We start from the raw sequence: 26041 nt of genomic DNA, 5'->3' as shown, positions 1-26041 counted from the left end.
AGGCAGTACAAACAGAATCCCAATTTAACAAGTATCAATCCATCTAGCCTCTCGTTGGCTGAGAACTCTCCAGTGCTCCAGTAAAGTGTCCAACCTCATGCTGTTTTGCTTTTGAAGTTCTAATGAATTCATATTCCAGGAAAAGCCCTGTATATCAGACACTTTTACAAATGCTGACCCAACTCACGGTTGGCTTACTTAACAAATCTACTTTTGTTTAGGTGAAATGTGTTTATATAGTAATTGGAGTTTTAAAAATAGCAATTGGGTTTTTTTTTTTTGCGTTACACGGGCCTCTCACCGTTGTGGTCTCTCCCGTTGCGGAGCACAGGCTCCGGACGCGTAGGCTCAGCGGCCCTGGCTCACAGGCCCAGCCGCTCCGCGGCATGTGGGATCTTCCCGGACTGGGGCACGAACCCATGTCCCCTGCATCGGCAGGTGGACTCTCAACCACTACGCCACCAGGGAAGCCCAGCAATTGGGTTTTAACATTAACTCATATTTAGTTCTTGTTAGAAAATCTGACAGGCTTTTCAAAATACATTGGTGAGGGACTTCCATGGTGGCACAGTGGTTAAGAATCCACCTGCCAATGCAGGGGACACGGGTTCGATCCCTGGTCCCGGAAGACCCCACATGCCGTGGAGCAACTAAGCCCGTGCGCCACAACTACTGAGCCTGAGCTCTAGAGCCTGCGAGCCACAACTACTGCGCCCACGTGCCACAACTATTGAAGCCCACACGCCTAGAGCCCGTGCTCCGCAACAAGAGAAGCCACCGCAGTGAGAAGCCCGCGCACCGCGACAAAGAGTAGCCCCCGCTCGCTGCAACTAGAGAAAGCCCGTGCGCAGCAACAAAGATCCAATGCAGCCAAAAATAAATAAAATTTTAAAAATATATACATTGGTAAGTTGGGGAAGGGAGGATTTTATGTCAGCACACACAGGTCAGGAACCAGGGCGTGTTGGCTAGATGCTGCTTTCAACCCCAGATCTGATTCTAGTTTTCACTAGGTAACAAGTGATCACTAGGGGGTCAGATCCTTGGGAAAAGCACAAAGATAAACGAAGTCCCTGCAATTCTCAGGCGGTGACCACTCAGCCCTTGTCAGGTGGCTGAGGCACTGAGGGGCCAGAGTCCGTGCAGAGGTGGGTAGAACATGACCACATGGAGTGGGGAGCACAGGGGGCTTGGGCTATGGATCGGCCACTGAAGACCAAGTGCTTCCCGTGTCCTGGGAACCACCATGTGGGGTCACACAGCCGCCTCCCTAGGAAGCAAGGGCTACAGGAACTTGGCATTAGGAGAACTTCTGTCATATTCAGTGAGAGGGAACCTAGCCCTGTTCTCAGGGGGCTGAAGTGGATTCTCCTCCGGGTCTCCCTCTCCTCCCATCTTAAGTAAGAGGTACCCTTTCCCAGGGCCTCACAGCACCAGGCACTGAGGACCTGCACCACCTCTGGTGAGGCAGCCAGCAGGCACCAGCAGGGGCTGGAGTTAGACCTGCTCTCCTAAGCCTGAGGTCAGGTTCGCAGGGGCGAGGGCTGGGCACCTACATGGCCAATGCAGCACGCTCCAGCTCCCTCCCAGGCCCCTATGGATCCCCCCGTGGGAGGATGCCTGGGTTTGCTTATCAGGATCCTGCTGCCTGGCCTGGCTCTTGTGGTGGTCAGCATCACACTGGCTGCTACAGCACCTGGGAGCACTCCCACTGCTTAAAAACTTCTGCTCCTCAGCCATAAACCCCAAGTAGCCAACATACAAGTCTGAGTTTGCCACACACCCCCGGTGATTCAATGCTGTCCATGCCCTGTGGGGGCAGATGCTCAGCTGGGCTGGTTCCCCTGCCCTCAAGCTACCTGCCCAGATTCTACTCCTCTCCTCTGGCCCAGGCAGCTGAGGCTCCAGAGGGCCCCAGTGCAGGGTTCCACCCAAGTTACAACCAATGCAGATAGACAAGAAGCTTTCCAGAGCCCAGGCAAACATCCAAATCCAGGGCTTGGGAAGGCAGGTAGGACTGAGGGTGGAGGCCTCAGCTGATCTCTCTTCACAAGCAGCAGAGCTCTCTGAAGCCAAGGCCAGGTGGTATATGCTGTACAAAGTCCAGGGACCCTAACTGAGGACTCCACATCTTAGCCTTGACGCTGATACTTGGCTCTGAGATGCTCTTGCCTCACCCGTGGATGACCCTCAGCCAGCACCATATGCTGGAGGGCTCAAATGGAAACAGGGAAGGCCAAGGAACTTCCAAGTTGTTCCACTTGTCACATTCACGCTATCACTCCATAAACAAAAATGTACTGGGCCTAATACTTTTTTTGAATTATCTAAATGGCAGTCCAGACTTAACCAAGTGCAGAAAAGAACTTGATTCAGGGGCTTCCCTGGTGGCGCAGTGGTTGAGAGTCCGCCTGCCGATGCAGGGGACACGGGTTCGTGCCCCGGTCCGGGAAGATCCCACATGCCGCGGAGCGGCTGGGCCCGTGAGCCATGGCCGCTGAGCCTGCGCGTCCGGAGCCTGTGCTCCGCAATGGGAGAGGCCACAACAGTGAGAGGCCCGCGTACCGCAAAAAAAAAAAAAAAAAAAAAGAATTTGATTCAGGACTTTTCATAATGTCACTCTTAAATTCAAAACTGATTTGAAAAGCAATTGTTAACTACAATAATGATTTAGGCAGCACAATTAATTCTAAATCATTTTAGTACATAATACCATGATGATTAATTTTACGTGCCAACTTGACCAGGCCACAAGGTGCCCAGATATTTGGTAAAACATTATTCTAGGTGTGTCTGTGAAGATACATCTGGATGAGATTAACATATGAATCAGCAGACTGAGTAAAGGAGACTGCCTTCCCTAACGTGGGTGGGCCTCATCCAATCAGTGGAAGATACCAAGTAGGCCAATACTCCCCTGGGTAAAAAAGGAACTCCTCCTGCCTGATAGCCTTCCAGAATTTCCCGCCTTGAGACTTGAACTGAAACATTGGTTCTTCCTGGTTCTCAAGCTTGCCAGCCTTTGGACTGGAACTTACACCAATGGCTCTCCTGGGTCCCCAGCTTCCTGAGTGCAGCTCTCGGGACTTGTCGGCCTCCATAATCATGTGGGTCTTATTGTTCTTATACTACATCTCTTATACATATCTCACACACGCACACACACACACACGCAGACATACCTTATTGGTTCTGTTTCTCTGGAGAACCCTGATGAAGACAATGCCTATACATCACTTACTAGATAGTTAACACATATCAATGCCTAGATGCGTGCTCTCCACACACCTCCGCACTGCATCTCCCCATCCTGACCCAACACGGGTGTATGTGTAGCTCTCAGCACCATGCTGCCCAGCACATACAGGGACTGGACCCGAGAGAGGAATGAAGGAAAGGATGGACTCAGGGCTGGATGGGCGGTGGGCTGGCAAGTGTTTAAGGAGAGAGGGCCACGTGTGTCCATTAGCCTGTGTCCTCAGAGGGCTAAAAGGGAGAGTGGGCGTGATCATGGTTACGCTCTTCACAGACTTCCCCAGACTGTCTTCACAAAGGGTTGTACTAACTTATTTTGCCACCAGCGGGGCACGAAGGTGCCTAGTTGGCCATGTGCTTATGCACAGCCCTTTGCACTCTTTACACCAGGGTTTTGGACATTCCAGGAAAAGAGGCATGATATAGTGAGTGAAGGTGGCCATGGAAAGGGGCTGGAGATCCGAAACGCTGGGTGAAGGTTTATAACGGCCTTATTTGAGCAATGATGAAACAATCTATGGATCATGTTAAACCTTCAAGATCAGTATTTCCCACCTTGAGCTGATCTGTATTCTATCATTTTACACCTCTGCTGGTTAAATATTTTTTTTTACTGTGGTAAAATACACGTAACATAAAATTTACCATTTTAACCATTGTTAAGCATACGATTCAGTGGCATTAAATACATCCCCACTGTTGTGTAACCATCACCACCATCCATCCACAGAACTTTTCATCAACCTGCCCATTCCCTCTCCACCCAGCCCCTGGAAACCACTATTCTATTGTATTTTCTGTCCCTATGAATTTGAATGCCCTGGGTGCCTCATGTAAGTGAGATCTTACGGTATTTGTCCTTTTGTGACTGGCTTACTTCACTTAGCATAATGTCCACAAGGTTCATCCATCTTGTAGCATATGTGAGATTCTCCTTCCTTTTTAAAGGTTGAATAATACTCCATTACATGTACGTACCACATTTTGTTTACCAATTCATCCACTGATGGATACGGATTATTTCCACCTTTTGACTATTGTGAATGATGCTGCTATGAAAAAATATCTCTTCAAAACCCTGCTTTCAATTCTTTTGGGTATATCCCAGAAGTGGAACAGCTGGATCATATGGTTTTTTGAGGGAAAACCATACTTCTTTCTATATGGCTGTATCACTTTACATTTCCACTCAAACATTATTTTAAAATATTTTCTGCTGCATTCAAGTGCAGTTACCACTAAAGGGGTGTTTTTGAACCAAAAAAAAAAAAAAAATCATCTTTTACATGCCCTTGCCCTTTAGAAACTGCCTCCACAAATTCTAATAAATTTTGCTAAATTCCCAATTGTTTATAAACATAAATAATAAGAAAACAAATCATTCTGAAATAATACATCAATAAATTGCTATTTAGGACGCCACACAGAAATGATATGGCCCTTTTGTTTGTTTGTTTTTCCTGGGGCTACCTCTACTGTGCCCATGGCAGCTCCAAGAGGAGGTTAGCACTGTGGAGCAAGGAAGTAGGGAAAGATGGGGGACAGGAGTTAGGGCGGGCCCTGTGTGCGGATGTAGGGCTTCTGTGTCCCTCTGGGATCTGAGTCTAGACGGCTCAGGCAGAGTCTGGCGAGTGCCTCAGTGGAAGCGGCACTTTCTGGCTGGCTTGAGGTTGACGTGTGTGGCCTTCATTTCCCCAGCCTCAGGGTCTCGCACATCTTTGAATCGATCCACTTTGGTGCTCAATACCTGGTTGTTGATGTAATGGATCAGCTTCTTGGGAGCCTCCTTAGGAGCCATAGGCCGGTGAATCTTCTGATCCTCTGCGCTATCCACCATCATGTACTTCTGCAGGATGAAGGACCTCAGCTCATCCTTTTGGGGGCCTCTGAGGCGCCTGGGCAGGTCCTGGTTGGGGCCATCCCAGGCTGGAGGCCTCTCCTCCTTCCCCTCTACCAGCATCTGCACAGCTTCTTCCGAGTCCCCTCGAGCTCTGGCCAACACCCACTGGGCCTGCTCCACCGAACAGGTAAGGAACACCTCCAGAAGTACGTCCACCCCTGGCAGCAGCTCCTCCTCAGCGCTGGATGCCTCATCTTGGGTGTCCCTAGCAGCAGTCGGAGAAGACATCGTCTCTTCTTTGAACTGCTGCAGAGGCTCTGGGGAGATAGATACCTGACCTTGGACCTCAGAGTTCTGTGGTTGCAGGTTCTCTTTGTTCCTGGCACCACTCAACTGCCCTGAGAGCTTCTGCATCATTTCCCCTATTGTACCCCTTGGGATGTGGGCGAAGCCAGGCACATAGGCCTCCATCATCTCAGTGAAGGTCTCCATGTCGAAATTCTCCTCCGATGGGCCTGAGGGGCCCAGGTCCTCAAGGACCCCGAGCACATAGAAGATGATCTCATCCAAGCCGCTGAGGTCAGCCTCTGGGAGGTGCGTCTGAACAAAGGTAAGGACGGCTGCACTGACAACCCTCTCCGGCTCCGTGCTCTCTCCCCTTCTGCTCCATCGGCGCCGCCGGCAAGTCGTCCCACACGGTGCAGCTCTCATCCCACAGCCCCACCAATGAGCGATATGGCCCCTTAAAAGTTCTTTTAAAGCAATTTTGACTCTAAGAGCTGATAAAGGTTGAAAATAAAAATTTCTCACAGAAGATTATGCACAAATCTTGATTCTTAAAGGACTCCTCTAGTTGAGGCTGTATCTTCAATCCTCTGAGGGAGTTGGAGGAGTGTAACTGCACCCTGTCACTGCCTACTCTCTATGCTGGGAATAGAAATATTGGGAAAAATTGAGTTCTCTGTTGTAAGGCCCATGGTCTGACCTTGTATGACAATTCTGATGCTCATAGAAGAATCTGTGGGACTAGAATAAAGAACCCATTCATCGATCCTTTCCTATACACCCCCCAAGTGACAGTAAAATTCACCTACAAATTCCAGCCACGCTTACGACTATTGATAACTAGGTATTTACGCCAGCATCTGTAATAATTGAGGCCTACGTATGTTCTCAGTTTGCTAAGTTCCCAACTGCCCAGAGAGATTCCTTCCCTATTTTGAAGAACTGTGTTTCAGTTACTATGGCAACAGGGCAAGGAGAAGTGGGGAGCTTTCCATGGGCACAAGAGCAAAAGAACAGCTATTTGTCCTCTCACTGGCAGAACAGGGCCATTCGTGAGATTAGCATGTGGTGCAAACACAAACAAGCATGCAGCCCGCTTCAGCAAAGCCAAGACATTTTCAGGGCAAACTCTCTCACAAAGCAATTATATCACACCTTAATCAAGTGCTCCATTTTGTAATGAAAGGAAGAGATACTCTTTTGTGTCCAAAGCAGACACACACAGGATAGCAGTTTGTGGTCCGCTGTGGATTCACTTCAAAGGAAGGAGTCAGGAGGGCACAGGATGGGGAAGACCCATGGGCTGTGGGCCGGCCTTTCGGCCATCGTGGTGCCATCGAGAAGGAGGGATGCTGGTGAGGGACTTCCCTCCTGGCCTACACTTGCCATGGAAACCCCAGGAAAAGAGGTGAGTGTCAAATAAGGGACAGATTTATCAGAAATAAAGAAAAAAGCAGAACCCTTATTTTTGCTCACTTTGGTAAAATTTGTGTAATGCTGTTTCAGTGCAGATCTCTTCCTCCTCAGGCCATCAGAATACCAAAGGGCAAAAACAAGTGACCCAGTAATGGAACTCTTTTTTTCATACAGAATGAGAAATCAAACAAACATCCATATCAAAAATTACTCATTATCCGAAGTGAAATAAGCCAGACACACAAGGACTAATACTGTACGATTCCACTTCTGTGAGGTACGTAGAGTAGTCAATTCGTAGAGACAGGAAGTATTATAGAATGGTGAGGGGGAAGGGGGAGGGGAATTACCGTTTACTGGGTACAGAGTTTCAGTTCGGGAAGATGAAAAAGTTCTGGAAATGGATGGTGGTGATGATTGCACAACAGTGAGAATGTACTTAATGCCATTGAACAATAAGCTTTAAATAGTTAAAATAGTAGATTGTATGTTATGTATATTTTACCACAGTGAAAAAAAATTTAAAGTTAACAAATCTCTTTCCCTTGTTATATCCATGCTATTGTTTCATAAACACAAATGTACTGATGAAATTCAGTACGGATCATGCATTCAATAAATACCGAGTCCACCACGAGCTGGCCCTTAGGCCAAGGGTTGAGCAAACATGGACAAGAAGCCATGTGTCCAGCAGACCCTCGCTGGTCACTGAATCCACTTCTTTGGCCACAGAACTGTAGTTCTCCAGATAGGTGCATGGGTGGGGTAAGCCCCAAGAACAGGGAAAACCCTGTACAACTGGGTGACCATTAATGGGTCCCGAAGAAGAGAGCAAGTTTTCCATGAAAACAGAGATCCACGTTTATATCTCGAATGGATTAGTCCTCATAAATTAATGTGGCCACAGCACCACTCTGCCCCGTGGCACTTGGGTGCTCGGTAGCACTTCTAAGGGCAACGCTGCCATTTTTCAGAAAGGCTAATGAAGAGGAGTTTGATACAAGCCAGCCCAGCAGACGATAAGGAGGAAGACAAGGGCAGGGGTGAGGGTGTTTGAGAGGAGGTGAGGGAGAGGAAGAGAATGAGGAAAGAAAGGGAGGGAGGAGAAAGGATGGGTCCTGAAGGAAAGTAGGCGGATAAGAAAGTGGGTGGGAGGGAAGGAAGGCGGAGGTGAGGGCCAAGAGGGAGAGTGGGGGATGGGATGAGAGGAGAGGAGCTTTGTTTTGCTGCAAAGCTCCTTGATTCCGGTTGAAGAGGGGATGACAATAGAGCATGTGCCTGCTAGTGGGCATTCACCATAATCCCACTTCCTTGCTCTACTTTTGGTGAGAAGAGGAGGAGCAGAGGTTTTATCTGAATGGAAAACTGGAGGGATTTTATTCCCCCCGCCCCACCCCCGGAGTGACACTGAGGTCAAGAGGGAAACCTGCACTCCTTCACTGAACACGTTTAAGAACACAATGTGATTAGCATCTCTTCTGTTTCTGGGCTGCTTCAACCTGGGGCTCCTGGAAACACAAAGAAGTCTAAGGATGTTGTTTATCAATAGTTAACTGAGTTAATGTCACTGAGAACTGCAGGAATGATGCTCAGGACCCTCTACCCATAGTGATTTTTTTTTAAATTAATTAATTAATTTTTGGCTGCGTTGGTTCTTCGTTGCTGGGCATGGGCTTTCTCTAGTTGCGGCGAGCGGGGGCTACTCTTTGTTGCAGTGCGCGGGCTTCTCATTGCGGTGGCTTCTCTTGTTGCAGAGCACAGGCTCTCTAGGCGTGCTGGCTTCCATAGTTGTGGCACACGAGCTCAGCAGTTGTGACTTGCGGGCTCTACAGTGCATGCTCACGAGTTGTGGCGCACGGGCTTAGTTGCTCCACAGCATGTGGGATTTTCCCGCACCAGGGCTCAAACCTATGTCCCCTGCGTTGCCAGGCGGATTCTTTATTTTATATTTCTTTATTTTATTTTTGGCTGTGTTGGGTCTTTGCCGCTGGGTGCAGGTTTTCTTTAGTTGTGCAAGCAGGGGCCACCCCTTGTTGCGATATGCTGGCTTCTCATTGTGGTGGCCTCTCTTGTTGCAGAGCACGGGCTCCAGGCGCGTGGGCTCAGTAGTTCTGGCTCACGGGCTCTAGAGTGCAGGCTCAGTAGTTGCGCACGGACTTAGCTGCTCTGCGGCATGTGGGATCTTCCCAGACCAGGGATCAAACCTGTGTCCCCGGCACTGGCAAGCAGTGTCTTAATCACTGTGCCACCAGGGAAGTCCCCATAGCAATTTGATAGATGCATTTCCCAGTGTTGGGAATGATGAGAGGACGCACCTGTCAAGTGCAGAACGTGGGAGCTTTTGGTAAATTGTAATTAAAACCTAAAGGACATGCCAGTCGACTTCTCTTAGCCTCTGTAGAGACGATTTGGGGTTTTGGATGGTGAAATTCTGAGTGCAAGGAACCAACAGCTTACTTGTTCCACTCCTGGCCATAACTGAGCACCCAGAGCAGAGCCTTATGTTTGGATTGTTCACTGCTGGCATTCCTGCCTAAGAAGATCTGATTCTAAAATGAGTTGCATAAAAGACAATATTTAGTAGTTAATGTATTAAAACAGCCAATGGAGAATATAGGAAATATTATCACCATAGGCCCACCAGAAAATTTCACACAAAAAAAGACCATTCACAAAAGTTCTCCATTTAGAGATTCCATTAGTACTCGGTTATCTTAGCTCAAAAAATAATAAATTTAAAGCTGAGATGGCCAATTCCTGGCTTGGGCAGAACTTTAGAGGTAATTGAGCAAATGTGAACTACAAAGATCAATTTCTCAACTTTTTTTTAAAGGTCACGAAAGAAGACTGTCAACCTGACAGATGTAACCATGGATTCTTTTACAGAATCCTTCAAAAGCTCAAAGGCTGCTAAATGTGTCAAATTATGCATCTCCCCCATGACCGGGTTCTTTGATATGAAAGTAATCATGGGAGAATTTTTTTTTCCTCCAGAAAAATGGATCTGCAATTTTGAGAAAACAGTTCTCTCCACATCTTATTTATTTTATTTTTTTGGTAGCTGTCATGAAAATCATCTAGGTTAACGGAATCTTTTTCTCCCTAGATTCTCTCAAAAATTCCTTTCAAGTGTCAATCGCAATGAAATGAGGCCAAAATGTTACACAGCTTAGAATTTTGATATTTTGTTAGCTATAGTCCTTTGATTACCCTGATATGTAGATTTGGGGAAATTTTAATACTGATCTCTCTCTAGTGCTGAATAAGTTTTAGAAAAAACACAGTCTAATTGCCAGACCCATACCACACACACGAAAGCTGTGAATACAAGCTGTGATCACGAATCACGTGTATGTGGCTTTGACTGTGTGGGACCCACAATAAGATTAAGATTGTTTTTTTCCTTCTTAATTATTCAGAGCTAAGTGTGATGAAAATTAAAACTAAACATATGGATGTGATCATGAAGGCTTTCTCTAACACAGTTTTTTTTTAAAGTATGTTTAATGTGCTACAGGCACTAACTCCTTTAAATATTTAAGGCAAGACTTCCTAGAACTTCTAATTTTAGGGGAGCTTAAGATTTTTTTCTTATTCAATGCCACACTTAGCAATGCACCAGCCAAAGTGCAAAACAGCCTCTTTTTCCTTTATATTTAGTTCTAAAAGAACCACTCTTACTGAATATGTATTGTTACTTAGTTTTCTGTGGAATGAACTGGTCAGACTCAGAGAGTAACACTTTTATTGTAAATACACAGGGAATAAAATGAAAAATTAAGAGGGGAATCCTTTCCACAAGCTGTATGTCCATGACAATCTACGTTATGGTTTATTTTTGACTTGATTCAGGGTTTTCTATGATAATGGAAAGAGAGATGGAATAGGTTATCCAGAGAACACGATAACCAGACAATTTTTTGCATGTGTCTGTGTAATGTATTAACTAATTTTAAAAGCTAATTTAATCTTATTTCTATCTGGAGTAACACCGATATTTGTCTTCCTTTGGTATGTGCAACTGATATGCTAAGAAATAGGTGGCTCAGAAGTCTGTTGGGTGAAAAGGACAGACCACTTGAGACTGAAAAGTTGCTGTAGGTTATCATGGTACCATATGGACAATCTCCAAATGGTCCTTCCTCTGACGCTAGTTTCAGAAATGTAAACAGGGGACAGAGGAACTCTGAGCTACAAGTTAGGAGGCCTGAAACATCCATCCGTAGATAGTCTGACGTTGGATTTCAGCTTCTGCCTGCCTGGCACATTTCCCTGGCACCCTGGTTCCATGCTTCCGTCTCACAGGTCCTTTCTTTCCATTCCCATTTGCGCAAATTTGCGCAAATTCCCATTTGTGCCTCCCAAATCTCTCACTGACTTCACATTTAGCTGAGCTCACATTTCTTTGCTAACCCCGAACTCCTAGATGCACTTCCAGGGGGAATTCAACGGCCATCCATCACTCTAAATTGGTCCTTACCCTGGCAGTCACTTCTGTCTTCCTCCTGGTTCTGCTCTCTTAGCTAAGGTTAGGCTGGAGGGCTTAGCAGAATGCTGACTGTCCATATTGGCCAACCAGCTCCCAGTTAGTTTATGTTTGACTAAGTTACCCTTGCCAGGTCTCTGTGACTATAGTACAAGTGCTGAATACAAGAGCATCTATTTTGGTTCAAAAACCAAATAACAAAAAAAACAAAAAACAAACAAACAAAAAAAAAAAAACAAAAAAAACCAAATAACAGAGCAAACTTTGTAGTAGTTCTCCATGGCATCCAGCATTTTAAAGAAAACAGAGCAAAGGAGCAAAACCTAAGAACTCAGTTTATCTCATTCCCAGCAAGATCAGTAGACTGCAATAACAGCCCAAAGGCGGGAAAAAACCATAGGATATTAAATTACAAAATACCAACATTTACATAGTAATTCCCACTAATTAAGAAAGAAAGATATAAGTTGTTTGTTATAAACATCACCAGGTCTTGAGCAAACACCAAGAGCTCACCACAGAGCCAAACCAAGCATTTGTCTAATCAGAGCCACCTTCCAGAGCATTTTATTGGTACAGCTGCAGAGCGCACATTTTATCACACATGCTAATAATCCCAGTTATGGTGCCTAGATTTTAATCATTTGTTCTGGGCTTGTTTCTCAAACAATTAGCACTAATGAATGGTCAGAATACCTCAGATCATATATGTCTAATTGCAGTCAAGAGCGGTTCTGGTCTGCATGTACATTTCAATTTACCTCTGGGGATAATGTTTGTTAATTGTATTTCTTTATATGCAAGCTAAGAAAAAGGCAGCTCAGGCAAAAAGGGACTAAGTGTCCTCCTCTTTCCCTTTGTTCCCACAAGAAGCTAAAGTCACTTCAAGAGGCACTTAATCCCATCATCCGTGGTTACAATTGCCTTGCAGCATCAATCAAAAAGAATCTGAAGTAAAATGATGCAGCTATATTGTGTAATTAAAAGCAATTCAGGTAGTTATTGCTTGGGGCCCTTTATGGGTCCAAATACTTAAAATGGCCCTGCAGGGATCCTAAACACTGTAGTGTTTTAAATTTGGTCAGTAATAATATCTGGAGGAAAGGAAAGAATATGCAAAAAAAAAAAAAAAAAAACCCCAGAAGACCTCAAACAACAAAAAAAAAGCCCACTAGCCTCTCCTAGTGCGAATTGTTAAGCAAAAGACCAGGGAGAGCAAAAGCCTGAAGTGAAAAAACCCATGACTGGCAACTACAAAGTGAAATAAACGTAGAAAAAAAGGAAGGAGAAAAAGAAAACAATTGATGTTTTCCAAATTCAACAGTCCCTGTCCCAATCCAACTTTCGCACTTAAGAAAAAAGAGTGTCAAAATGTTGGCTGGGTCTCTTCAACCTGAAATGAAACAGCCTTGTACAACCTATATTATAAAAAATAGAGGCTGTGTGAAAATCCAAAGTTATTAAGAAAATAAATTTATGGTATGTTTAATGCTACAGTTACTTATAAAGGCAAGATGTGAAAAGTACTTTTTAAAAGTTTGGCACAGATTTTTTTTAAGTGATTTACTTAAATCATTTTTAAAAATTAAATGCTTTGGCTTTTAAGGCTTCATATATGGCTTTTTAAGCCAACAAGAGTTTAGCACAGTATATTCTGTTGTGTGCTTTTAACAAAGAGCCATCATTGACAGGAGGCTGGGAAAATGCATAATTCTCTGGTTTTGATTCTTGGCTAAAATATTTTTAAGTAAAAACACAACTCCTCAACAGACTAGATGTTAAAATAACAATGAGTGTTTAAGTTTTATCATCAATTCCCCTTTTATAATAAAAATGGGAGAGAAGGCTTCCTGTTGATTTACGAAAGGATTTCAGGGAAAAATGCTAAGCGTGTGCCAGAGTGAGCTATTGGATATTAAGGAACTTTTTATGAAAGACACCAGTTTACTGCCAGGATAAGGTGCATTCTAGAAGCAGATGACTACAGAAAATACTCCATATCACTAGAATACAGCACTTTGCAGCAGCCTCTATAAATACTTTCTAAAATACTGCTTAGTGGCAAATGTTAATTGTGGCCTGGAAAGTATTATGTGTGAGCATGTGAGGGTCATAAGATCTAACGTTCAAATCACAAAATGACTGTCAGGTGAGATAGCCAACAACAGTTCACTTAAACACAGAATTGACCTCATTTTCCACACAAATATTCTAGTAATTTGAGTGCAAAAGCCTACAGCTGAAAAATGCAAAAGTACTCCCTCAAAGTTTAACCTTGGGCTTCCCTGGTGGCGCAGTGGTTGAGAGTCCGCCTGCCGATGCAGGGGACAGGGGTTCGAGCCCCGGTCCAGGAAGATCCCAGATGCCGCAGAGCGACTGGCCCGTGAGCCATGGCCGCTGAGCCTGCGCGTCCAGAGCCTGTGCTCCGCAACGGGAGAGGCCACAACAGTGAGAGGCCTGCGTACCGCAAAAAAAAAAAAAAAAAAAAAAAATCTGCTTACCGTGCTTCTTCCATTATATTGATCATGGTGTTAGGGATACTATATATGCTCAAGCAGTTTTGTGTTGTAAGTACTTCCTATAAACTTAAACCTCTTTATTATTATTCAGTGTCCAGTCTTCAAGCACCCGTTCAAAATCATTACCCTCAATGGGTGGGGAGTGGGGTCTGACATCCCCCCACTGCAGTATTCTTATCACCCTTACCTTCTAGCTGCCCTTGTGAGGGGTCACACTCCGTGGGACTAAGAAGAGCAAGTGGGTGACAGAAGCGCCCTGGGATTACTTGAGCTTGATTCCCTGTCTCTCCACCACCACCACCAAAGTGCCCAGATAATTTACTTCATAATCAGTACCGGTGCTTCTTTGCCACGACTGTGCTGCTCTACCTGAAGGCCAGGCACCAAGCTGAAAAAAACCCTCTATTTTGGATCCACCAAAGTATCTGTTCATGTCCTACAGTTTTTATTTCACTAGCCTTTGGATTTAGATAGGCAGGTACTTATTCTTAGGGAAAGGAAGTGTAAACTTTTAACAAGGGACATTTTAGGAATACCCCAAACTGCACTAAGTAAGAAGGAGAAAAACAGATCAATGATAATGAATTGCAGGCAAAAGTCTGTACTGCGATCTGTCTCCTGTAACAGTTCCCAGACAGGTGCTTATCAATACCATATTTCTTTCCTCCCACGCCCCAAGTCTCCTCACTGCTCCTCTGTCCCTGATGCTCCCCTGGAATTCCCTGTGGATGGTGCCCACCACAAACTGCCAGGAGCAGCCCTACAACCGGCCCCTTCAATTCTTGCCATTGATCCAGCTGTGTGCATGCTGGCTAAATGCTGCCAGGTCAAGCTGGAGAACAGGACTTGAAAATTCAGTGCTAATTACTCTGATTACAGTCTGTGTCTCAAGCAGCCAGAGCCTCTGGGAAGTTGTCTACATGTGACCTGTCTCTGAATCCAAAATCTCAGTTTGAGAGATGTAGAATCTATACCTGACGACTTTGCAGCTCGTTAAGTTATAATATGGGCATCAAGTCATTCATGATACCTTCTCCCGAAGCATATGACTAAGGCAAGCCCAGAACGTGGAATGTACAAGACAGATGCAGAGGGGAAAGGATCAAACAGAACCCACGTAGTCACAAAAATTGCAAACACCAGCCCTGCAACATGATGCTCAGATGGCGATTTTCTTGAGATGACTTGAGACCCTTTGAACTCAATGAAGGAGTGAGTAGGGGCTTAAGGGAACATGCTCACAGGCATCCTCGGTCCGCAAAGAGCCAGAGCCAGCTTGTCGTGAGAACCCTGAACTTCTCAGGATCCATGCCAGTTGTGTATTTACCACTGAGCTCCCAAAGGCAGATGTACTAGAGTCAGAGAAAGTGATTTCATGAATATATTTATATCACATAAAGAATCCAAAAAACGTTGATGGGAGAGAATGCTAAGATAGCAGTTTACTTTCCTGGGCTCACCAGCGTTTCTTTACATAAATTTGAATCATTTGGAAATAGGCTGGGGAGCAAGGCAGCTAGTTTTGCTCTGGAGTACATGGTTCGTTTTCCTTTCTTCACAGACTATGTGCAGATATGCTTGTCCCTGACCAAGTTTATATAAATAGAGTTCTTCCCAGGGCATGAAAAGTAGAACAGAATTAATTGCTCTGAATCATCATGCAGAATTCTGAAGGGATTTCTATTCTCACAGTGACATCACAATGCTAGGTTTCCAGATGCTGCCAAAGAGTTGAGTGTGATTTCGCCTCTAACCCATCACGGGGGCCCTTCTGCAGCTGGCAGGCACCACACAGGCTTTCTGATATGTGCCCAAAGCAAGGATTCTGAGGAAGAGAGGCTTTTCAGGGGACACTTTGGCCCTAAGTGGAGTCCCAAGACAGTAGGCAAAACCTGAACTGTCATTTTGAGCCTGGCCTGAATTGGCCAACACACGTCAAACACCACAGGGCCTTTATGAAAATACGACTTCAAATATTTTTCTTTCCTCCCCTCATTTCCTTCTTTCAAGTACTTAGTTCACAAGGTGCGTCTGTTATGTGTGCTTATTTGAAAACGAAACCGCTTTTAAAGGGCTCAGTTGTTTTACAACAAGAACCCTGAAAATAGAAGATAAAAATTTCAGTATGAACCCATTCTACAGAATACCATTATTTGATGACTTATTTAAATTATTTGCTGATTACTCAATCTAAACACAATTTTAAAAATAGAAGGGGCTTCCCTGGTGGCGCAGTGGTTGAGAATCTGCCTGCTAATGCAGGGGACAGGGGTTCGAGCCCTGGTCTGGGAAGATCCCACATGCCACGGAGCAACTAGGCCCGTGAGCCACAACTACTGAGCCTGCGCGTCTGGAGACTGTGCTCTGCAACGAGAGGCCGCGACAGTGAGAAGCCTGTGCAGCGCGATGAAGAGTGGCCCCCGCTTGCCACAACTAGAGAAAGCCCTCACACAGAAACAAAGACCCAACACAGCCAAAAATAAATTAAAAAAAAAAAAAAAGTAACAAATGTTCAAGTACAATTGGTGTCTTAAAAAAAAATAGAAGTGATGGTATGTTTCAAAATTTTGGTAACTTTAAATGGTAATTTTTCTCTTTTTAAGAATTAAATGAAATCACAATGTTAGCTTACCAAAGCAAACAATTCCTGTATTTAAAAAAATGTACTGAGCTCCATGTCAGGCGCTCCTGCCACTCAAAGTGAACAATCCTGTAAGTCAAAACTTTTGGATACCTTTTCATTTTTTTGTTCTTTCTGCGTACAACAAGAGAGCCAGCAAATCTCCTTAGTCTGTTTCTGAATCTGGGTCTATGGGTCTGAATCTCTGGGTCTGTTTAGTTGGCAATAAGAACTTGGCCCTTTGCTTAATTTCCAAAATATACAACAGCTCATACAGCTCAGTATCAAAAAAACCAAGCAACCCAACTGAAAAGTGGACAGAAGACCTAAATAGACATTTCTCCAAAGAAGAAATATAGATGGCCAACAGGCACATGAAAAGATGCTCAACATCCCTAATTATTAGAGAAATGCAAATCAAAACTACAATGAGGTATCACCTCACACAGGTCAGAATGGCCATCATCAAAAAGTCTACAGATAATAAATGCTGGAGAGGGTATGGAGAAAGGGAACCCTCCTACACTGTTGGTGGGAATGTAAATTGGTGCAACCACTATGGAAAACAGCATGGAGATTCCTTAAAAAACTAAAAATAGAGTTACCATATGATCCAACAATCTCACTCCTGGGTATATATCTGGAGAAAACTCTAATTCAAAAAGATACACGCACCCCAATTTTCATTGCCGCACTATTTAGAATAGCCAAGACATGGAAGCAACCTAAATGTCCATCAACAGATGAACGGATAAAGAAGATGTGGTACATATATACAATGGAATATTAGCCATAAAAAAGAACGACATAATGCCATTTGCAGCAACATCGATGGACCTAGAGATTACCATGCTAAGTAAAGTAAGTCAGAGACAAATATCATATGATATCACTTATATGTGGAATCTAAAAAAAAAATGATACAAATGAACTTATTGACAAAACAGAAACTGACTCACGGACACAGAAAACAAATTTATGATTACCAAAGGGGAAGGCAGGAGGGGAGGGATAAATGAGGAGTATGGGATTAATAGATACACACCACTATACATAAAATAAACAACAAGGATTTATTGTATAGCACATGGAACTATATTCAGTATCTTATAATAAACTAAAATGGAAAAGAATCTGAAAAAGAATACACACACACACACACAACTGAATCAGTTTGCAGTACAATAGAAACTAACACTACACTGTAAGTCGACTATACTTCAATAACAAATAAAAAAAACTCGGCCCTTTGGCTGTGGACACTAATACAAGTTGATTAGCATCCAGCAAGGCCTGGAGTGGGGCCACACTCATGGGTGTGGACCACCTTGCTTACCATCTTCCTTCCTGGTTAATTGTAGGGACCATCCAAGTCATCATCACTGGGTTTCTCAATGGCCAAGAAATCCTTACATTTGTTCCTTTTCTCAGACAAATTCTTCTAACAACCATCTGCCCTACACCATACCACAGGCATAATCTGTCCCCTGCAAGCTGAAAAATAGCTTACTCTACAAGCCCACTAAATAGAAAATGCACCAAAAATAGGCTGTGATCAATACAAATAAGTACAAGGAAGACTGCTCCAGAAATAATTTCAATTTTATACAATTGATTTGTTCTTTCAAGGAGCCCTTAATTTACTCAATCCCTGATTGAGTTGTTACATGAATCAGGAAGGATTAACTATGAAGATAAAGGCAGATATTTCAATCAGGGAATACCCGCGATGGTTTAATTAAAGAATTTTTGCATTTCACTTACAGAACATTGCTGCTTAAGTATGGCATGGCATTTATTTAAAATGTCCCAGAGGCAATTAAGCCCTTGATTAACAATAAAATTTTCTTCCTTAACTTCATTCTCAATTACCATGAAGCTCATTTCTCATTGCCTGGAACTTCCAGCACGTGGTACTCATGGCTTTAACTTGCATGTGATTCCACATAAGACACCTAAAAAGGTTAGAAGGAATTGAGGTACACAGGAACTAGCCTCTTCTAAAAGGTGGAAGTCTTACTTGTTTTGCAGTTTGCTCACTCATCTCCTTCAGCTTGCAGCCTAGCCACGTCCATGTATATGTGACGACTCCGCTCCAAGTTATGGGAGGAACAAGGGCATGTGGTGACCAGGACACAATTCCTAACTCTGAGAGTTCAGCTCTTCTTGAACTCAGAGCAGACCTGGATCTGGTGACACCTTAAGCGTGTCACTTAACCTCTCAGTCTCAGATTCAGATTCTGAGTTGGATGTAATAATAGGATTGTTGTGAGAAGTCTAATGAAATGATGCACGTGACACACCTGATAAAGTGCCTTGCACACAGGAAGTCCAATCAATAATAGCTCCTACTATTAAGGATAGGACACCCCTCTTCCTCTTCCCTGACCTCTGTGAGCTAGTCAGGTGGGTCTGGAACAGAGGCTCGCCTAGGATTCACACACCCACATAGACAGATGGTGGGAGGCACTCTGTCACACCCGGGAAACACACCTACCAAGGGGGCTGGGGAGCCCGCTTCCATGCTAAGGGTTGGCACCACAGAAAATAAAGAAGTCAGATTTATGTCTCCTCTCTGATGCCCCCTAAGTCTTCACAACTTAATAGCTGGATAAGTGATCTACACATTTCGACTTATCTGTGAATTTGTCATCAGCTCTACAAGAGTGTTTCATGATTATCTGTGTACATTAATCTACGTCTGAAGAGAAGAATCAAAAGGGTTTTGCCATTCATTTTATTTTAACGTTAGACAAATTTTTATTCAGTATTTCACTGATTCAACAAATAGATATTGGACATGTAAGCCAGGCAGGGATATCCAAATGGGGAGGAGAGAATCAGCCTTGGGGGAAGTCGAGGTCTAGCTGGGGAGACTGGGGTCTCTAAGGCAAGAGGGCAAATTCTAACTCTAGTTGGAAAACAGTGGGAGGGGCGATTCTGAGAAGGCTTCTCAGAGGTGGTGACAACAGATGGGGCCTTGGAAGGAGGAGGACAAACTCCAGAGGCAAAAAGTGCATTGTGGATGCAGTATAATGAGAAAGATTTGAGACCATCTCCTCAAGTATCACCAGTGATTTTCTTTCTTTGCAAATGCCATGCCTACCTCTAATTCTTATCTGTTGCCCTCCTGCATATGGGGGATTTCCAGGTATAAACACCAGCTATTTGAAATACCAAGACAATGTCCTTTTTCCAATGCTGTATTCTGTCACAGATGGTGACCAAAACAGTGACACTCAATATCCTAAAATTTTCTGACCTAAAAGAAACTGCCAGACTTCCCTCATGGTGCAGTGGTTAAGAATCCACCTGCCAATGCAGGGGACACGGGTTCGATCCCTGGTCCGGGAAGATCCCACATGCCGCGGAGCAACTAAGCCCATGCGCCACAACTACTGAGCCTGCACTCTAGAGCCTGTGAGCCACAACTACTGAGCCCGTGTGCCACAACTACTGAAGCCCACACGCCTAGAGCCTGTGCTCCGCAACAAGAGAAGCCACTGCAATGAGAAGCCCGCGCACCGCAACGAAGAGTAGCCCCCGCTCGCCGCAACTAGAGAAAGCCTGAGCGCCGCAACGAAGACCCAACGCAGCCAAAAATAAATAAATTTAAAAAATAAATTTATATGAAAAAACTCCCTTTTTTACTCTTCAGTAACATTTATTTATGCTTTTAAAATCATCTTTGAAATATATAGGACTTAAGTAATAATTCTTCTTAAGTAGATAGGGTGTTCCTTTAAAATCAGAATCATGTTGAAAGGAGATAAAACCAGATTATATTTTGCATTATCTGAAGCTTGTGAGAGCATTATTTAGGGACTTCCAGTATACAAGGGACAGTATGTCTGTCCACAGATACAAAATGTTAAAATGAAAGGCACCAGGACTCATACACACTAAGGCAAACAAACTTAAGTTCTCAATGGTAGTCTTTGTTCTTTTTTTTTGCTTTTTAACATCTATTGAGTCCTTTACTTGCATTATTTCACTTAATCCTTCCCAAAATCCTACAAAATAAGTACTATTATTGCCATCTATTTTACATCGGGCAACACAGGTTTATTTTATTCTATGACCTTAAATTTTCAAACAGGCAGCTGCTGATACTATTATGCCACATTTCACAACTGATACCAATCAGTTTTTTCAGGGCACTGCACAAGCCAAAGAATATGAACTCCATCCATACTGGCTTCATGCTTAAAAAAGAAAATTGAAATAGAGATTTAGGCAAATAATGACAGTAAAGATGCCTTTTTTTCTCTTCGAAATTTTCTTTATGTGACAGTTTAGAACAGGACTCAGCAAACTTTACCTGAAAGGGCCAGATAGTAAATTATTTCAGACTTGTGAGCTGAGAGACAAAGTCAAGGATATTATACAGGGACTTGTGTAACAAGAGGGAACACAAATTTCCACATACTTGGTAATGACAAAATTCAAAATTAAATTGCGTACAATTTTTTTGTAATACAGTTCTACTCACGAGAAGAATAGCACTTGCTTAATTGGGGATAGCATCTTGCTTTTGGGGATAGCATCTTGCTTAATTGGAGTTCAAAGGTAATGTTCCCTATTCTCAATTCATTCATCTGGAAAAACCATTCTTAGTTCGAGAGCTGCACAAAAATAGGTGGCAGGCAGAATTTGGCCCTGGGATCCTGGTTTAGAATATTTCTCTAAGGCTTGAGCCACAGACAACTTCATTTACCCTGGAGACCCAGAGTTTCACAGGCACAGGGCCCAAGTCACAGAGAAGTACCCATCTTTGAATTACAGGCCAGTGTACTGGTCCTGATTATTATTCAGAGACATCAACAAGTAGAAAGCTTCCAGGGCTCCTGGCTCCCTTCCCATGTGATTCTCATTTTTTTATATCACTTGTTAACTTGGGAGGTTTGAAGTCGCTGCCACACCTACTAGTTTGTGCTGAACTAAAGAAAAGTCAGTTTGGTGTAAATCACGAAAAGCAACTGTATATTCTCCTCTATTTGTGGCATTTAAAAAAAAATATCTCAGTTTCTCTTATTCCCCTTATCCTGACACCAATAAATTTCTTTTTTGGCAAAGTTTTAACAGATCAGTTTTGTGTTCCTAAGTATATCCAGCATTTCACCCTCCTTTTAAATACAAAACCCAGAAACTTAGTCTTCTGTGGGCTCCCTGCTCTTTGTGCGACCACAGGGTAGGGGTAGGGGAGGAGAGGGGAAAAGGGTGAGGAAGGAAGATACTGGCTCACAAAAGTCCAGAAAGTATTTGACTAAAAAAATAGAGAGCAGGGTGGAAGAAATGAATCAGAAATCCCACAAACAGAGGAGGTTATTATTTTCTTTTAAAAGATTAAGGATTGCAGGTTTTCATGCTTACTCAGATGGAACAAGAAAACATTTCAACCTCTTTGCCTCATTCAGTTTGGGTATGAACAAAATAAAGGCCAGGCACATTCAAAACATCCATTATAATTTTCTTCTTCCCTTTAAGATGATGAGACAACTGGTGAGAGATTTGGGATTACACTCCACACAGTAAACGATCATGGGAAAGAAAAGTGGGAAGCAAACCCAAAACTCAAAGGGATCCGGAACTGGTACAGCTCTTCCCTGCCTTTCACAGTGACAGACATTCTAGGTAAAGCTTCCTTGCCATTGTGAGTTAAATTCCAGTTCTAGCATCAAGCCGGACACTCTGATTCCAGCTGTTCAGAACAAACAGGGAAGTGCACATAGCTGTTTTATACAAGTGTCCAAAGGAGCATGAGCCGTTTCTTTTGAGGAGAGGAACCATATTTTCCAAATTAGTCCAACTTGTGGTTGACAGGCTGAGCGCCCGTTTATCTCCAGCTATAAGGAACACGTGCTCCTGATGACTAATCATGCCTTCCAGGAAGCAGTTCACCACCACCGTGCTGTACACTGGGAGTGCACAAGATAAAACGCAAGGGAAATAGACAAATGAGGAGAGGGAGGAAGTGAAGGCAGTAATTTTGACAAAAAAGTGGAAAGGGTTTCAAGGGTTCAAATTACAACAGGGTCCTTCAACTCAGCTTGAGCAGCCCTCCTTGTCTACACAGATAAGGCTGTTGATCTGCCTGTTAGCACCAACTCCCCAGTGATTAAAATTTCTTCAAGATCTCCTCTTCTTTAACCATCCCTACTGCACAGTACATCACTGGGGCTCCAAGGTCTTAAAAAATTAATCTAAATAACTGGTCACAATGAGAAGGAAGAACAGGAGGTAATATTTGAGAGGGGGAAACAGACAGAGAACGGACTTTAAGAATCATGATTTTAGGGAGTCGTGATTGTAGGAAGCACTCTTTTTGCTGACCCTGGCACTATACCTTGTACATAATGCATGCTAATTAAACATATAAATGAGTAAAAAAAGAATGCAAAGGCCAAAAATCTTAAACTAGCTTTATATAAATATCTGTTCCTTAATCATGTAGTAGTGATAATTATCTGTAAAGAATTTTAGAAATTAGAAGAGCAAGTAGAATCACACTGCTTACTTACCAACCAGTATACTGCGTTAACCATGAAAATGAAAACAGTGATACAGTCAGGAAATTGCCAAGGAAGTCGATGTATTAATATTTTTAAATATCTTTGAGTGAAGTATAAAGTTGTCCTGTAGAAACTGAAGGTGGGGTGCAGGTAAAGGATGCCTCTTTTACTACACACTGTGTTTTTATATTTTAGCTCTATTTTTAAGCTCTCAAGATATTTATAGCACTTATTTAATGGCTATGTTCTCAGAGATCAAGAAAGGGGGTACAGGTTTTATTTAAAACTTACTTAAAATAGCAAAATTACAAAACAGTGATTCATTATCATAATCCTCCTGTGGACATAGATTAAAATACACAGGAAACCGATTTCTCTCTGAAAAGTGAAGAAAGAAAAGACCTCTTTGAGACGCTGCTATATAATGCCCAAATCCTGAAAACAATTTGGTCTGAAAGATGTAGGCGTCTTTACACAATATACCGCATCCAGAAAACAGGAAAAAGAAAGAAAAAAGAAAACGAATATATACTACCAACAAAAGCAAAGCCTCCGCAGAATATACTGCAAAAGTCCAAAGCTTCTGATACTATTCATGCAAGTAAGTATACCTATACTTCCTGTGTTTGAAAATGTGTCAACCCCTTAGCCTCCAATGCAGAAGTGACAGTTTTACTAAAGAATTGAATACAGATTCCTGAAATGCTAAAGCAATGTGAAACCATTTTGTTGTGAAGTGTGTTATTCCGTTTCCTTCTTAGCTAGAAAACAAAGAAGTCGGAAGTGACAGCACAGGCCTTCTGAATATCAGAACACTCCTAGGTTTCCCCCTCGCCATCATGCAGTATGGCCACTGTCCATGTTTTTCCACACTCTATACATTAAATGTGTCCATTAGAACTCTCCTGCTAACCTTCCCCCACCCCGCAACCTGTACCTTCTCCCACTTCTGAAACCAGTACATGGCCTTCTCCATCACCCACAACATTGCAAATTGCAATATTTCTGTTCTTATAGTGGAATCATCAGTGGTTTGATGCTTTGAGGCATTCTTTCTTTTTTAAAAGCAAGCTAAAAAAAAAACACAAAAAAAAACAAGCTAGAGAGCCATTTATTCTGCTGTTAGGCTTTTTATTTAAGTAAAGAAATTAAAGTCACCTTCAGCTTAGAAGCAAGGTTTGCTAGCCCTATTTTGACCATACCAATCCTTATAACTTTTCCGCCCATGTTTACATTTCTTTATAGAGTGCAACCTGCCTATATTGACAAAGTACAGAGTATAAAACCCTCAGTGCCCCTCCCTGAAGCCCTACTAATGAAGCTCTGTCTAGGGCTCCTGGGGCCTCCTCTCACAGACTGGGGCTGGGGCGCCTCCCTCCCAGCCACGGTTTCCATGGTCCTCGCCACTGTGGTGTCCGCACCAGGCGTCCCGCGGAATCATCTTGGGTTGCTTTGCTGCCCTCTCCAAGGCCTCTGGGGCCCTTGTCCGGCCAGGCCCCCTGTACACCACTGCTCAGAGATGGCCCTGGGCCTGAGTCTCACTGTGTCTCCACCTGGAGATGGACCCACCTTGCCCCTCCTCTTGGGCCTAGCTTGGCCTGTCCTGCGGAAAGACGAAGGGCAAGTACTTGAGGTGGCAGTCCCAGTTCTCACTAGCAAAGAGGTCAGCGAGGCAGCCAAATGCTTTCTGCCCAGACTTGGCCAGTGCTGGGGCTGCCCCCACTAAGGCCCATTTTCTGTGCCTCCTGCCTGCCACTGGGCCTGCCATGCCGTCCCTGCACTTGTAGGCTGTGGTGGTGATCATTTCTACCACATCTGCTAGTCAAATTTTAAAAGGCAAACTCAGATGTCGAATGAAGTCCGTTAACACGGGAATGTAAGGCCTCAGCCGCCCAACTGAGAGGCTGGTTTCCTGAGCATCTGCAGGTGCACCTTGAGATCCAAAGCTACAGTGACAAGTCCTTGGCAAGATGGGGCCCTAAAGCACCTGTTACCCTCCAGCCAGTGGTCGGTCTCGTAACGGCACTAACAATAGTAACACAGCACTGACTGGGGGTGGGGAGTCGGGACAGTCACACCCTTGAAACACTTAAGTACAGGTTGAAAGTGGCCCAGGATGTGGTGCTCCTCTTTCTCTCTTCCTAAACTTTATCCACACAAGAAAATCTCATTTTGCTAATCGACAGAGAAAGAAAAAGAAAGAGAATCTTTCAATCTTTCAATCTCTTCAATACCTCGCCAATGGGCCAATGGCCACCTGTACTGCCTCTGGTCCCCACTGGAGAAGGGAAGGAGTGATGAAGTACCTTCTGGTCCCTCCTTCCCCTCTTCCCATTTATGTACATTTCCAAAGCCCATCAAACTCTGAAGATATTCAGCCCCCAAAAGACCTAGGTGTCCAAAAGTACACACCTTACCAGCTGAAACTATGCCTCAGAGACACAGATGGCAAGCACCACCAACCACCACTTCCCGTGTCCTTTCCTTATGCCTAATTGATACTCAAGCAGATGACTGATAAAGGAGTCCAATCTAAAAGGTTGTAGAAGACAGGTTTAGGAACTGACTGGTAAGTAGAGGCCCTTTCGGCTAAGATCCCATATATACTATCTCCACAGAAACGGCTGAGTACATTTGCTAGGCACCAACAGTGTATAAGGCACACTGCACCACACAGGCACACCCTCTCCCACTTAGGGCTCACACGCTGGAAAGACAAGAGACATCAGGCAGAAGCATTCTTTTCAGCGCTACCTGTTTTGAGCTTATGATGAGAGAGAACTTTTAATGCAGACCTTCATCCTAATCTACAGGAAGAGGACAATTGGATGGTCCTTGACATTATGCTTTCTCAAGCTCTAAAACAGCAAGGCCCCGTAGAACTTCCAGAACATAATTATGCAGAAAGTTTTCAGCGATACAAAGCAGAAGCAACAGCTGTCTTGGACATTTCAAAAAACTGCTGTTTTAAATCAAGTATTAAAAAGACCCAAATTATACTGAATGGGTTTTCAGGAAACACAGTAAAAGTTTTGGTTTCACCAAACACAGTAAAAGCGGTATAATGGGATCTGTAAGATTACTTCTAACATTCTCTGTAAATAAAGA

At 43.7% G+C, this 26041-nt stretch overlaps 1 protein-coding gene and 1 pseudogene across 4 annotated transcripts in view; both read right to left on the bottom strand.

The window, feature by feature from the left end:
- Positions 1–26041, bottom strand: part of CLYBL (citramalyl-CoA lyase) — a 266190-nt gene that overhangs the window by 107445 nt on the left and 132704 nt on the right. The gene's annotated exons all lie outside the window — the stretch shown is intronic.
- LOC132413894 (CUE domain-containing protein 2 pseudogene) lies at positions 4892–5806 on the bottom strand (annotated as a pseudogene).

This window comes from Delphinus delphis, chromosome 18 (assembly GCF_949987515.2).
Source record: "Delphinus delphis chromosome 18, mDelDel1.2, whole genome shotgun sequence".
NCBI classification, from domain to species: Eukaryota; Metazoa; Chordata; class Mammalia; order Artiodactyla; family Delphinidae; genus Delphinus; species Delphinus delphis.
Note: the sequence above shows the minus strand (reverse complement) of the source record. Positions and strands in the feature narration are given on the sequence as shown.